A 15507-nucleotide genomic window follows, 5' to 3' on the forward strand; every position below is an offset into this window, starting at 1 on the left:
TGGGGACATATTTAAAGATCTCAATATGTATACTTTGGAGGAAATGCAAGAGAGAAGAGATATGATAGAAATGTTTAAATACCAACGTGGCATAAATGCGCATGAGTCAAGTCTCTACAGGCCGGTGAGTCTGACCTTGGTACCGGAAAAGATGGTAGAGGCGCTGATAAAGGATCGCATCGTTGACCACATTGACGGACACAATCTGATGAGAACCAGCCAGCACGGCTTCAGCAAAGGAAGATCTTGCTTGACAAACTTGCTGCACTTTTTCGAGGGAGTTAACAGGCAGATAGACAAAGGTGACCCGGTCGACATTGTATATCTGGATTTTCAGAAGGCGTTTGACAAGGTCCCACATGAACGACTACTTCAAAAAATTGCGAGCCATGGGATTGAGAGTGAAATACACACGTGGATCAAAATCTGGTTGGCAGATAGAAAGCAAAGAGTGGGGGTAAATGGACAATACTCAGACTGGAAAAGCGTCACCAGTGGAGTGCCGCAGGGTTCGGTGCTTAGGCCTGTGCTCTTCACATATTTATAAACGACCTGGAAATTGGAACGACGAGTGAGGTGATTAAATTTGCAAATGATGCAAAGTTATTCAGAGTAGTAAAGACGCAGGAGGACTGCAAAGACGTGCAACAGGACATAAACACGCTCGAGATATGGGCTGAGACACGGCAAATGAAGTTTAACGTGATGCATGTTGGTAACAAAAATCATGTACAAGAATACAGGATGTCTGGTGCAGTACTCGGAGAGACAACCCAGGAAAGAGACTTGGGAGTACTGGTCGACAAGTCGATGAAGCCATCCGCGCAATGTGCAGCAATAAGGGCAAACAGAATGCTTGGAATGATTAAGAAGGGGATCACGAACAGATCGGAGAAGATCGGCGAGGTGGTGGAGAGGAAAACGATGACTGAGTTCAAAGAAGCGTGGGATGAACACAGAGGATCTAGAATCAGAAAATAATATTAAATATTGAACTAAGGCCAGTACTGGGCAGACTTACCTAATCTCATGCCCTCTTCACCTTCCCGTCAGTACAGGGCTGTAAAAGGAAGATATTTCTGGACCCTACTTTAGCATTCTAAGCAGCTTCACACGACAGTGAATTTCGATTGTTATTGCTTGGAGCCAGAACTCAACTTAAAACTTATCTCTTTTCAAAATACTTGGTCAAATAATTTTTCTGTCATTCTTAAATTGTTTTTAGTTTCTAATCTTTTGTAAACCGCGTAGAACTCATGGTTACGTTATGTTATACTTTTCCCAATTCTCCAGTTCCATTTCTTCCCTGGAGATGGTAGTATAATCCTACCTTTATATTCCTTCCCTTCATGCATGGAATTTCTATCCATATGGATTCCACGCTGCTATCTGTGTCGTGCAAAATGTTTATTTTTAAGAAAATTCTTCATGGCTGCTTTTTCAATGTTGATACTGTGGAAGGTGTTATACCTGTGATTGAAATTTGGTGGCACTAAACAGCTAGCTGTTTCCCTCATACTGTTTAAATAAGCTCCAATTTTGAGCTAGAACTTCTCCATTTTTGTCTATCGTTATTCAAATGGTCGATGCTGCTTTACATGTCAGGTCTGAGCAGTTCTCTGTCTCGATTAGGGTCTGTTTGCTTTTCTCGACTCATTGTCTCTCCTGCATGTGGTGCTCAGATGTGGTCACTCGATTCAGTACATGAAACACAGGAGCTCCCAAATCTGAGCATGTCCTGGTTGAGGAAGCATGGCTGGTTATTGAACCTGACAGGCTTATCTCAGCTGCAGGCCTCGAAGGAGATGTGTGTTTGTTTAGGTATTTATTTGATTTCTTGCTGTCCTGTCGAGTTCCCTCGATCACACTGTCACATCTGATGCTTTATAGATTTTTCCAGCTCTGAAACGTCACTGGAAGGATTCACAGGAGGGAAGGGAGAAGAATCAAACCAGACACATCGAAAGGGAGAAAGAAAGTGATGGTGAGAGACAGACACAAGGGAAGAAACTGCAAATGGTAAACCGAGCTCCACTATATTGGCACATCTGCATGCATTTTCCAAGTAAATGCCTAAGTGGCAGCTCTTACCCCCGTGTAACCCCCACAAAGCCACTCTGACCTTGCAGAAGGTGTTTTAGAAAGGATCGCAGGTGTTTATGTTATTGATAAGTGCAAGATGTCTGCCTATCAATTACCTCCATGTGCATCATTTTACTATTATACAAGACAGAAAAGTTTTAGCCAGCTAATTAAGAACAGTAAAAATTTACAAAGACTAGGAGACACTCTTTTAAATTGCAGAGAGTGGAGTCTGGAATAGCCATCAGCTGAGATAATAGAAATGGAGTTAGGGAGAACTTGGAAGTCGCCACAGTTTATTAATCAATTCTTAGAACCTTTCCTATCATACATACTCTGATTCCTATATAAACATTTTCCACACTTTCCAATAAACTTCTTATGTCTTTATTAGGTAACTTCCAATCTGTAAACCGTATATACTGATATTCTCCACTATATTCTCTTATCACTTGATTCCCTGATATGTAATTTTCATAATTGAATCCTCTACCACACCATGTAATGTACATGAATCACTGTTATGTAATTTATCTAGATAATCTATATTACGCAATTCTTTTGGTAATTCCTATAATTTGTATTCCGCCTTGAACAATATATAATGTATAATGTATTCAAAATTAATTTTCCTATGAACTGTTTTCCTACCTTCTTCTACTCTGTTTATAACCTAACTAATTTATTTTTCTCAAGTACTTTAGCAAGAATGTGAGCCTTTGGGACAGTCAGGGAACTCTAAGTACTCTCTCTTCATCTTAATTAATCTTACTTATTGCATTTCTTCTGTTTCTACTGTAAACCGCTTAGAACTTCACGGTACAGCGGTATATAAGAAATAAAATTATTATTATTATTTATAACATCTAGCATACTAATGAGAGGGCCAAACTGCAGAAAAGAGAATGACACGGTGACAAATTTTTCTCCATCCCCATGAGTTTTGTCCCTGTTCCTGCCCCATTCCTATAAACTCTGCCTTAACCACAGAAACCTCGAACACTTATGATTTTAAAGCGTTTGAGGCTTGTGCGGATGAGGACGGAGCTTGTAGGAACGGGGCAGGGACAGGAAAAGAACTTGCTGGGATGGGATGGGAAAATGAGGTCCCATCGGGACGGGGAAAAATTTGTCCCCATGTCATTCTCTGCTCCTCATCTTGGGTTTCTAAGATGTGGAGACAATGTACCACTAGGCTCTGATCCATTCTTAGATATAATCAGGAGTGAAGTGGTTAGTTTCTCAATCAGGCTGACTTAGCTACACAAGATGTTCCGAGACTGGGTGAAATGGTCCTTATCTTTGAGGTCTCCAGTCTAACTATGTTATGATGTTCCTCTCTTTCTTGTGACTGGTGCATCTCAGTATCTCCTCATTGTATAAAATATTCCTTTGGATTTCTCTATCCAAAATGCACAACTCTAAACTTGTACTGAGTCTCACATTGCATGTCTGCTAAGCTCCTCCAGTTTTCTTACATTCCAGCTTCTCCCATTTCCTTTGGAACGTCCAGCCTGTTCCACACCGCAGTGTCGTGTGCACATGTGTGAATGTGTGTGAGAAAGAGAGCCAGAGAGAAGCTTACCCTGCTGTTTCCTGTGCTATGTTTGTCTATTCCATCAGTGATGAAGTCTCTGTCTCTCACATACAGACACACATATACACGCGGAGGGGCATAATAAAAAAATATGTCTAAGTCCGTTTTGGGCCTAAGTCGCTAGTCGGACATGTCAAAAGTCCATTCTCGAAAAATACGTCCAAAATATTTCTTTTTTCCGAGAATCGTCTACTTCTACGTCCAGCCGTTTGATCTTCCAGACCGCTAAGTCCTCTGTCTTTATACCCCATTCTCGTCCAAAAATTTGTTCAAGTCAAAAACACCTAAACAAGACCTTTTGGACATGGGCATGGTCAGCAAAGTAATAGAATGGACACCCAGATGTGGCTACAGAGTAGTGGGACACTGCTGCAAACAAGGGTGCCACATAAACATCTCACCACAACTCCCTTATAGGTCATGGTGAGCCCCCAAAGCACCCCCAAAACCTTCTAGACCCACATGTCTAACACCCCAATAGCCCTTATGGCTGCAGGTGTCACCTATAAGGCAGTGCAATAGGGTTTCACCATGCATGCAGTGGTTAGAGTGGCTTAAGGGCCTGGGTCCTCCTTTCCATGTCTCACTAGTCCACCCCCCAGACCACTTAAGCTACCTCTATACAGCTCTACTAGGCTTTCCTATGCCAGGTGCTGATGTTCTGGAGGCAGATATGTACATTTTTATTCCGATTTTTATAGTATTGGGGGGGAGGGTCAGTGATCACTTGGGGAGTGTGTGGGGGTCTGTACTTTGTGTCTGCAGTGGTTATCTGGTCACTTTGGATGCCTTCTGGGCACTTAGACCTGTTTTTAGATCGCCTAAGTCTCTATGTACACGTTCCATCGAGGCAGTCTCGTTAAACTTTCAGTTATACTTGCAGTATGACTAAGTCTAGGTCAGGCCACGTCCTGCCCTCACCACTCCTTTTAAAATGCCCCTTTCAGCTCTGGGTGTACAGCGGCACTGAAAAGGCCTAAGCTGTTTTTAATTATGTCTAAAACCCGTTTCAATTATCGGCACATGGACGACCTGTCTCTTTGATTGTCCAAGTGCCGATTTAGGCGGGATTTTAGACGTATTCCCGTTTCGATTATGAGCCCCACAGTGTGTTATTTGTCTGTGTGTTTGTGTACAGGCACATATGTAAGTGACGTTTGCCCTGCTGTTCTTTGCGAGTGTTTGAAGGTTGTTTTCTTCTTGTGTTCTGTCAATCTTGGCCCTACTCTTCACAGCTTCTACAGCTCACCTTTGAACTGAACTGTGATCCGGAAGTAGATGGTGTTGGCAAGGCCACTGTGCTTCTCCACCAGGATGTAGTGCCAGTGCTGCCAGGAGGGGAGCTGAACCCGTAACTGGCACACGGCTGACTCCCCGCAGTCCTGCAGCGTGGAGTTGTGAAGTGGGGGGGCTTTGGCTCGGATTTTCAGGTAAACGGGACAGCCCTCCCCCGACTTGTTCTCCACTCGGCAGTCTAGGAGCAGGACGTACACTTCGGAAGTATAGCTTGGCACAAATACCCTGCAGCAAAGGAGGCACATATGAAACACAACCAGCATAAGAAGAAAACAAAACCCACATCATTACAGCAACACAAAGTGAATCACATAGCCCTACACTGCTTCATCTGTAACACAAAACCAGACACCAACACCATGATTCACAAATAGCTATAATCCTTTATCGAATACAGTCACACACTGCTATGTACACCTCAGCATCCAGTCTTCTGCTGTAGCCTGTTTTCTAGATCCAGAGAAGAAATATGACTTTCGGGGCAATTTTATAAGCTGGCACCACCGAGGTGTGTGAAGTGCGCCATTAATTGAGAGCTAGGGGCATTTCTATAAGGTAGCGCCTAAGTTGTCATAGGGACAGCAGACAAGGAGAGCGCCGAAGCCGACGTGGGCAGCAAGTTAAAAAGGTATGGGGAAGGGGCATACATGGCAGGGGGGCGGGAGAGGGGCACCACTGCCTTGGGTGCGGGTCACTCTTGTTACGCCACTGTAGGTACATGTACAGTACAAATGCTAGAAATTACACGCCTTATTGGTACGCTTAGGCTTGCCAGCTTACCCCTGCCACTGAACATGGCATAAGGGGGCGTGTCTAAACAGGGTGCACCAATGCTGACATATGCCAACATTCTATAATGGAATCTTGGCACCAAGATGCCCTTATAGAGCTGGCACTAAGCAAATGGCATGGAGGCATCTAACCCAAGTGCCAGTTTCTAGAATTGCCCCGTTTGTAAAAGAGTCAGGGATTCTCCCTCAGTAATGATGATATTGTACCACCAGACATGAGGGGGGGCGCTAATCAGAGAGAGAATAAACCACAACTCCCAGGATGCACTGGGCTCAGCAGTCTTGCTGAGTCACAGGGGCAGTTCTCAGGCAGGAAGGAGAATATATACCTGTGTCTGGGATCAGTTCAGGGAGGTCCCTGGGCGAGAGAGGAGAACTCCTGATTTTTCCTTAGTCATCAGCTGAGGGCAGAGCTGTAGGAAAAGAACTGATGCCTGTATTCCTCGGTTGACGTAAGTCAAGTTACTTCCTGAAAAGTACAGGCTAGCACTCCACATGATGTTAGCACAGGGGTAGGCACTGCCTTCTTGAGATGCAAATCTATCTCATGCATATTTATTGTGGATATCCTAAAAACCTGACCTGCCTGTGGCTCTCAAGGACCGGAATTGCCTACCCCTGGGCTAACATATTACAGTCATCATAACTGGTGATGAGCCAAATATTTGTCTCTGTGCCTTGTGACAACTAATAGACCAGGAGATCTCTGGTTTCATGCCATAGACCAGGAGATCTTTAGCTCTGTGCTCACTGGGATGGGTGAGGGATCGGGAAATCTCTGGCTTCATGCTTTAGGTGATTGGTTGTGAACATGAAAATCTCTTATTGCACACTGTGTCCGATTAGGGGCTGTGTTATGGTGGACAAGGTGATCACTGGCTCTGCATACTTAGTAATGGACAATTAACCGGGTGTTCTTGGTCTCTGAGATACGGGGCTGAATGTCCCCAGACTTACTTATAAAGGACAGAATGATTATGTGCTGGAATCATCTGCTCTGTGATGTAGTCGGGGTACAAGACTGGTATCCCAATGAGGCGCTGCACAATCAGCTGAGGTTGGAACAGATACTGACATTCATCATGGAGACCCTGTGGGCAAGAGGTATAGACAGGGTTAAAGGGACGATAAAGCACAGAGGGAGATGGGGCAAGGAGAGAAACAGCATGGAAGGGGATGAGAGGAAGGGAGAAAAAAAACCCAAAAGTAGGGAAGAGAGAAGAATGAGGGAGAAGTTGAGAGAGGATGAATGAGGATATGCACTGTACAAACCTCCATCATCCGGAGGGAAGCTTCAGCAGTGATGATGTGGAAACTCAGCTCATGGGAAACATAATTCATTAGGGGATGGCAGAGAAAGACCAGTTAACTCATCTAGTTGGTCCAATTATTCCTGTCCAAACTTCAAGGATATATCTCAGTTGCCACTGAAAGAAGCACCACAGTTTGTAGGATATTCCTCCTAAACTTTCAATGTCTATCACCTTCTTGCTTGGTTACCCACCTTCCCAGTAACTCTACAAGCTGACTAACTGATCACCCATCACCCCTATTTAAGCATTGCAATAGTTTAGACAGTTCCACCTCCTAAAACCTGACCTCCTAAAAAAAGCGGAAGGAAGAAAAAGTTGGAGAACTACAGGCTATTAAGTCTGACTTCTGTGGTAAGCAAATTAATGGAAATGCTTTTAAAACAAAGAATGGTCAAGTTTCTGGAATCCACTGGATTGCAGGACCGGAGGCAACATGGATTCACTATAAGCAGGTCTTATCAGACAAATCTGATCAATTTCTATGACTGGGTAACCAGAGAATTGGATAGAGGGAATGTGCTAGATGTGGTGTATTTGGATTTTAGCAAATCCTTTGACAATGTTCCACACAGACGTCTAATAAATACACTGAGTGCCCTTGGGATGGTTCCCAAAGTGACAGACTAGGTCAGGAACTGGTTGAGAGGAAGGCGACAGAGGATTGCTCTGAGGAAAAGGATGTTATCGGTGCTATGCCACAAGGTTTGGTTCTTGGGCCTGCCCTTTTTGACATTTTGTAAATGATGTCGGTTAAGGACTGTCGCGTAAGGTTTGCCTCTTTGAGGATGTTACCAACATCTTCAATAGGATAGATACCCCTGAAGGTATGAAAAACATGTGGAAAGACCTGGCAAAGCTTGAAGAATGGTCCAGAATTTTGCCGCTAAAATTTAATGCTAAGAAATGCAGGGTAATGCATTTGGGTGGCAAAAATCCAAAGGAGCAGTAGAGTTTAGGGGATGAAAAACTTTTATGCACGAAAAAGGAGCGTAACTTGGGTGTGACAGTATGTGATGATCTTAAGGTGGTCAAACAGGTCGAAAAGGTGACGGTGAAAGCTGGAAGGATGCTAGGTTGCACAGGGAGAGGTATGGCCAGTAGGAAAAAGGAAGTATTGATGCTCTTGTATAAGACTCTGGCGAGACCTCATTTAGAATATTGTGTACATTTCTGGAGGCCGCACCTTCAAAAAGATATAAAAAGGATGGAGTCGGTCCAGAGGGAGGCTACTAAAATGGTGTGTGGTCTTCGTGATAAGGCGTTTGGGGACAGACTAAAAGATCTCAATCTGTATACTTTGGAGGAAAAAAGTAGAATTGTGGCGATTTGATAGAGACGTTTAAATTGTGACATAAATGCACATGAGGCAAGACTCTTTCAATTAAAAGGAAGCTCTGGAATGATGGGGCATATGATGAAGGTGAAAGGGGATAGAGTATGAAGTGACTTTAGAATATAATTTTTCACAGAACGGGTAGTGAATGTATGGAACAGCCTCCTAGTGTTGGTGGTGGAGACAAAAAAATGTATCTAAATTGAAGAAAGCTTGGGATAAGCACATTGGAAGGGATAGGCTACATGGTCTTTATTTGCCTTTAGCTTTAGTTTCTATTCATACCCTATATACCTCTCCCACATATAGTAAATACCCTCACTTTATACAACTCCATATCTTCCACACATTCCCCTACAAAAGAGGTGATGGAGACAGAGACTGTGTCTGAATTCAAAAGGGCCTGGGATAGGCACGTGGGATTTATTGGAGGGAGAGAAAAAGATAATGGCTACTGCGGATGGGCAGACTAGATGGGCCATTTGGCCTTTATCTCCTGTCGTGTTTCTATGTACTTCCGGTAACAATTTCTAGAGATTAATTATTCATTGAATGAACACATATTTTCTTGAGTTTGTTTTTAATGTACTATGTAAAAACTTTGTACTCGTAGCTTGTCACCTATAAACAACTGATTCAAGTTTACCCCTTCCTCTCTACTTAGGATTTTATAGACCTCTATCAGGTCTCCCCTCCGTTGAAAAGCAAGAAACTGATGAGTTAAGCACGGACATCATCCTGAGCCGACTGCTTTCTGGGTTTCAAAGTCCTCACGTCTGCGGTTCACTTCCTCCATAATCTTTATAGGAATAAACTTTGACCTTTCCTTGGATGGTGCACCAGAGTGCACAGTTTTCCCCTCAAACATGTTTCAGTACCTTGGTAGAATAAATACACAGATGAGCGATCTCTTTCAATTGAAAGGAAGCTCTGGTATGAGGGAGTTACAGTACTCCCCCGAGATTCACGGGGGTTCCGTTCCAGGAACCCCTGCGAATCTCGAAAAACCGCTTTGACACGCAGCTCCTGATTGGATAAGGCCCGACTTAGTGCAGGAAGAGGCGGTCGGAGCGTACCGCGAGTGATTTCCTGCACTCGTGGCGCTCTAGGTGCTCTCTCCTGCCTCTCCTGCTGCCTTCTCCTTGTCGGCGGTTCGTGGTCAGAAAATACCGCGAATGACCGGGACAGCGAACCACTGGGGGAACACTGTATAGGATAAAGGTGAAATGGGATAGAAGGAAATATTTCGTTATGGAAAGGAAACGGTGTGGTGGCCGTGTTAGTCTACTTTTCAAGGTAATTTAAAGAAATAAAACAAAGGAAATAAATAACTTTTTTATTGGACTAGGGTAGTGGATGTGTGGCCTCCCAGTGGCACAGCGAGGGTGAGCGAAGCCCCTCCCCAGCCCCCCTGCCGCGCGCGCGCTCCCCTTCCCTTTTTAACCTCGGCGCGAGCAGCTGACAACTTACTTCCTGCGTCGGCTTTGGCGCTCTATCTGATGTCACTTCCTAGGTGCGGGTCCCGGATGTGGCATCAGAGAAAGCGCCAAAACCGACGCAGGCAGCAAAAGTTACGAGGGAAGGGGTGCGTGTGTGACAGGGGGGTGGAGTGGGAAGGGGGGCAGAGAGGAGAAAGGGTGCGGACCACCCCCTTGCTCCCCCCTTACTAGGCCTCTGCTTCCAGCAGAGATGGTAGTGATGAGGACTGTATCTGAATTCAATAAAGTCCAATGGACCGCCGAGAGGGATGAAGGTGTTGTAGAATTTAGTAGCGGGTGAGGATGGGCCAATTGGATAGGCTATTTGGTCTTTATTTGCTCTCGTTTTCTCTATTTCCCACCAGTTCAATCTACGAGGTCCACTCTACCTTCACAGATATCTTTCCCCCATCTTTGGGCAGGTGGGCTGCCAGGAACCAGTCTCCAGGCAGTGGGCTGCTGATGTTGAATACCCCCGTGGTTCTGTTTGGTAGGTTCCAAGTCAGGGTGAGTGCAAATGCTCCTGGGATGCTGGTGTCCCTGGGGAAGTGGGTGTGGAGTGGGTTGATCACTGGTGGGGCCCCTGAGCGAAAGTACCTGGCAGGAGAGAGACAGGAGGCAGTCAATCGCATCAAGTCATTCTAAGTTTCCCAACGAACTCCACATCCCTAGGGAAAATCTGTCAAGGAAAGCAAAGCCCGCTTCATTTAATCTCATTTAATTGAATTCCAGATTTATAACCTGCTTGTTACAAACAGATTTGGCCAAGGCAGTAAACAATGCTTAAAAAATATACATTGCAATCCCACGTCCCTGATGTCAAGCTTAAGAAGAAGTATCAAACATTCAGCATGTCCCTCCTTTCTCTGTTCAAGCCTGATTGAAAGTTTTGTTTTGTAGCTGGTTTTATGAAAGTTTTGGACAATTTCCCGGAGGAAAAGTCCATAGTCTGTTATTGAGAAAGACATGGGGGAAGCCAACGCTTGCCCTGGATCAGTTGCATGTTGCTATTCTTTGGGTCTTTGCCAGGTACTAGTGACCTGGATTGGCCACCGTGAGGACAGGCTACTAGGCTTGATGGACCATTGGTTTGACCCAGTAAGGCTCTTCTTATGTTCTTATGCACTAATCCTTCTCTGTACACTGATGCTCCCATCCCCCTGTCCATCAAATATATTGAAAATTGAATGAACTCTAGACTTACCATCTCACCCAGACCAACCCAGATATGTTGATCTAGTTTTGGGTTTTGCCTCCAAAACACACGATGGGTAGATCCAATTTCCCAAAGAAAAATAGGGTGATATCTCTATGGATATAAAGGGGCCAAACCAGATGAATGATCCTCTCCAGGATGGTCCAGATGAAATGGCAACCTGAATGAACTGCATCTGTTTGCATGGCCATTGGTTAGAAGGCTTGGTCATGTGATACATTTGCATATAGGTGGTACTCTGGCCTGTGTATTATGACCTAGCGCCTCCCATTGGGCAGCTGTGATAATGTCTACCTTCAACAGTTTTATACTGAATTCTGGAACCATAATTCCTTCATAAAACTTTAAAAGTCTTAATTCATCAATATTGGAAGAACAAAACAAATTAAGGTAGCTTTGGCTTCCTCTTATATGCAAGTGTGCATTTTTCGATCTTACAATAGGAACACATGCGTCAACTATTCACTTAGCTTTCCTGCACCTCCACGCAGACAGAGCACTTTCAGGCTGGGGCTTTAGCCTCTCATTTTGCTTACTGCTTTACTTATAAGCACCTGGAAGACCAAGCTTCGCTCGGGAAAGTGGGCTGAGTGATTATGATGGGGTTGTTGTTCAGGTTCTCTTCTGTAGCTATTCGACTATGGTTTTAAAGTCTTCAATGTTACCAGAGTAAGTTCCACTGTTTTGTTATAGTTGATTTTGATAGGCGTTAAATTTTGGTTAACTTGCACACTGTTTAGCATTTCGTTCCATGCAACATTACAGGTGTGACGTGGATTCTCTGGTGGTAACTGGACTTTCAAACAGCTTTGTCTCTTGACTCAGGAAAAGTCAACGTATAGCATTCCATGCATGAAGACAGATATGCAGAGGTTGACACCAACGAACTCAAAAGTTTGTCCTTGGGCGTTGTGCACAGTTATTGCAAATGCTGGTCTTACAGGAAACTGATGTTGTTGCACTGTACAAGGTCTTGTAGATGTTAGACTGATTTTTATGCAAAGGAAGGCAATGTGGTTATAGTTTGGAATGGGATTGGAAAGTACTGTAGTGGCTTTTGAATGTCCAAGCGCTTCCATATTTATTTCTTTGGCTTTTTCTTTTTCAAATGGTACCATCTTTTTCTTATTAAGTTCAAATCTTAAAGTTTGTCAGGGCATCTTTGTTGTAAGGAATGAATGATGAAGAATTTTTTTTTTTTTGTGAAGAATAAAATGTTTTTAAAAACTGGTAGGCGCAAACAACTAATGTTGGAATAGCAGGGATAAAGTGAGTTGTGTTTGACACACCAGAAGAAACCTCCTCGCAGTAATTCCTCTGGGCTCTCCTTGGTGTTGTTTCTATACACTTCTGTAGGATCCGGGTACCGCCTGCAGATTTCAAATCTACACACACTTGTATGTGCAGTGTACGAGCAATGTTTTTTAGCGCCATTTTTTGATTTTGCCTTTTTTTCAGATGGCTGGCCTACAATTCCGTATTCTGCTCCTTAGTGTTGAAAGTTCCTGAGGAAGGGGAGTCTACCTCCAAAACGGAGCCCCGTTGGACTATTTGAAAACAGGAACCAAGCTCTTATGTTTCATTGTGAATGTTTCAAGAAACTGACAGGTTTTCCAGCCTGCTTTACAATTTGAACTTATGACACCATTGGCATTTACCATTTTTTGCATATCTGAACATAAGAAGCGCCGGATCAGACCTTCGGTCCATCAAGTCCAGTGATCCGCACATGAGGAGGCCCTGCCAGGTGTATACCTGGTGTAATTTTAGTCACCCATATCCCTCTATGCCTCTCGTAAGGAGATGTGCATCTAGTTTGCTTTTGAATCCTAGGACGGTCGAATCCACAATAACCTCCTCTGGGAGAGCATTCCAGGTGTCAACCACTCTCTGCGTGAAGCAGAACTTCCTGATATTTGTCCTGGACTTGTCCCCCCTTAGCTTCATTCCGTGTCCTCTTGTCCGTGCCAGACCTTGCGACGCCTAAATTGAATTTTCTAAACTGGATTGATACTAGTCTGAACTTCTTTCACATTTACGTGCACTGTCTTATTATGAACACTTTATTATTTTGGAACGAGTATATTTTCAAGTGGAGAGTACCTAGGATGTTTCACAAGTACACCCTTATAGGTACACTAACGGCCTCTTTTACAAAGGCACGATAGCAGCTGCCGCACGGCAACAGCCCCGAAGCCCTTTAAATCTCTATGAGCTTCGGGGGCGTTAGCACAGCGCAGCCACTAGAATGGCTTTGTAAAAGAGACCGTAAGGGATGACTTGTTTCTGGGGACTGGTTTCTCCCACTAGCGAGTTGTGAATACTGAGGTTTCTCCACTTACACAAAAAATTATTCAGCAGTATTTAATTCATCATTTAGTTTATATTCTGACAAATATTATTTTCCATTTCACAATTCAATTAGTATATTTTGGAAGAATTTGTGATTGTTCTATATTTTCATTCTTCCTTTTGGGTTTTTGTTTTGATAAAATTCTTTTTAGCCCTGGGCAAAACTTGCTCTCATTAAACAACAAGTACGATCCTTAGAGCGTAAATGGAGAAAAAATAAAACTCAAATTAATCTACAATTATTCAAGGAGCAAACTGTATACTACAAAACAAAAATAAATCAAGCTAAAATGCTATATTATTCTGATAAAATATTTAAAGCCAAAAACCCATCGGTATTATACACAATATTAAATAGAATAACAATCTCAAATGACAAAGAGAAATTAAATGAGATCAGTAATACTCTCACCGCCCAAGAACTAGCAGATCATTTCTCTGAGAAAATCAAAACTATTAGAAAAACTTTTATAGTAAATCAGCAAGTCACCTTTGATCATGAGCAGACCAATTTAGATTCTTTAACTTCCAGATGCTCTAAATTTAAACTTCCAAGCCTAAAAGATATTGAGATGATTTTCAAATCCATTCATATTAAGAGTTCAAAAGCGGATTTAATTCCTCCCTTCATTTTAAAGCACTATTTTCATATTTTTGGACCATTTATTCATACATTAATTACTGAGAGCCTGACCCAAAGTATAGTCCCAAGAGAATGGAAAAAATCAATAGTTCGTCCCATCATTAAAGATAAAAACGCTAGTTATAATGATCCAACTAATTACAGACCTATAGCCAATATTCCCTTTTTGGCAAAATTAACAGAAAAGATAGTCTTTAATCAAATTTCTGATTTTGTGGAAAAAAACAATGTTCTTCATTCCAACCAAACGGGTTTCAGAGAACACCACAGTACTGAACTAGCATTGATAGGTATGACTACTTCCATCCAATATTTCCTTGAACACCATCAAACAACTTTACTAATCTCACTTGATCTCTCTGTGGCTTTTGACACAATCGACCATCAACTTCTTATAGACAGACTTCAATCTATTGGGATCACCGATCAAATTCTTTCATGGTTTATTTCTTATTTTACAGATCGTTCTTCCTCTGTCCTCTTTAAAGACTCAAAATCTAAATTTACATCAACTACTTTCGGGGTTCCTCAAGGGTCTATTCTCTCTCCATTATTATTTAATATTTTTCTTGCTCCTTTAATTACCTTGTGTCAGTCTGTAGGTTTTCAAGTTTTCGCATACGCAGATGATATTCAACTCCTGCATCCAATAGACACTAACAAAATATCTGACATTCAAGTGATCAGTGAGAAACTTGACCAGGTTCATCAATGGCTAAATACAAATAAATTGGCTCTTAATATTAAAAAAACAAACGTGATGCTCTTTCCATGGAAAGAAAATCCCACACTCATTGCTCCTCTCACCATAAAAAATGTTCCATTACAAATAGTTAATAATACAAAAATTTTAGGGGTAATTTTTGATTCCAAACTGAATTTCCACGATTACCGTACATTAGTAATACCGTCAAAATTACTTTCTACAGATTACGTAGGATTAGGTCTATTTCAAAATTTCTATGCCCAAAATCATTAAATATTCTCATTCATTCCTTAGTAATATCCAAATTAGATTACTGTAATGCTCTTTTTAAAGGTATATCATTAACTGAACTCAAACGTTTACAAATTATCCAAAACGTTTCCATAAAACTCATTACCAAATCCAGAAAATTCGACCATGTTACGCCTCTCTTAAAAAACGCACATTGGCTTCCTGTTATCCATAGGATAACATACAAACTTTGTTTGCTTACTTTCATGTCTCTACTGTATAAGACTCCTGCATTCATTTATAAATTACTAATACCATATCACCCAACCAGAACCTTAAGATCTATTGATCAGAATTTACTGACTGTTCCATCACTGAAAATTATAAACACCAGACGGCAGTTTATATTTTCAGTAACAGCACCACAGACCTGGAATGCTCTTCCAATTTTTTTACGAAACGAGCAAGA

Source organism: Geotrypetes seraphini, chromosome 1, assembly GCF_902459505.1.
Source record: "Geotrypetes seraphini chromosome 1, aGeoSer1.1, whole genome shotgun sequence".
Classification (NCBI taxonomy): domain Eukaryota; kingdom Metazoa; phylum Chordata; class Amphibia; order Gymnophiona; family Dermophiidae; genus Geotrypetes; species Geotrypetes seraphini.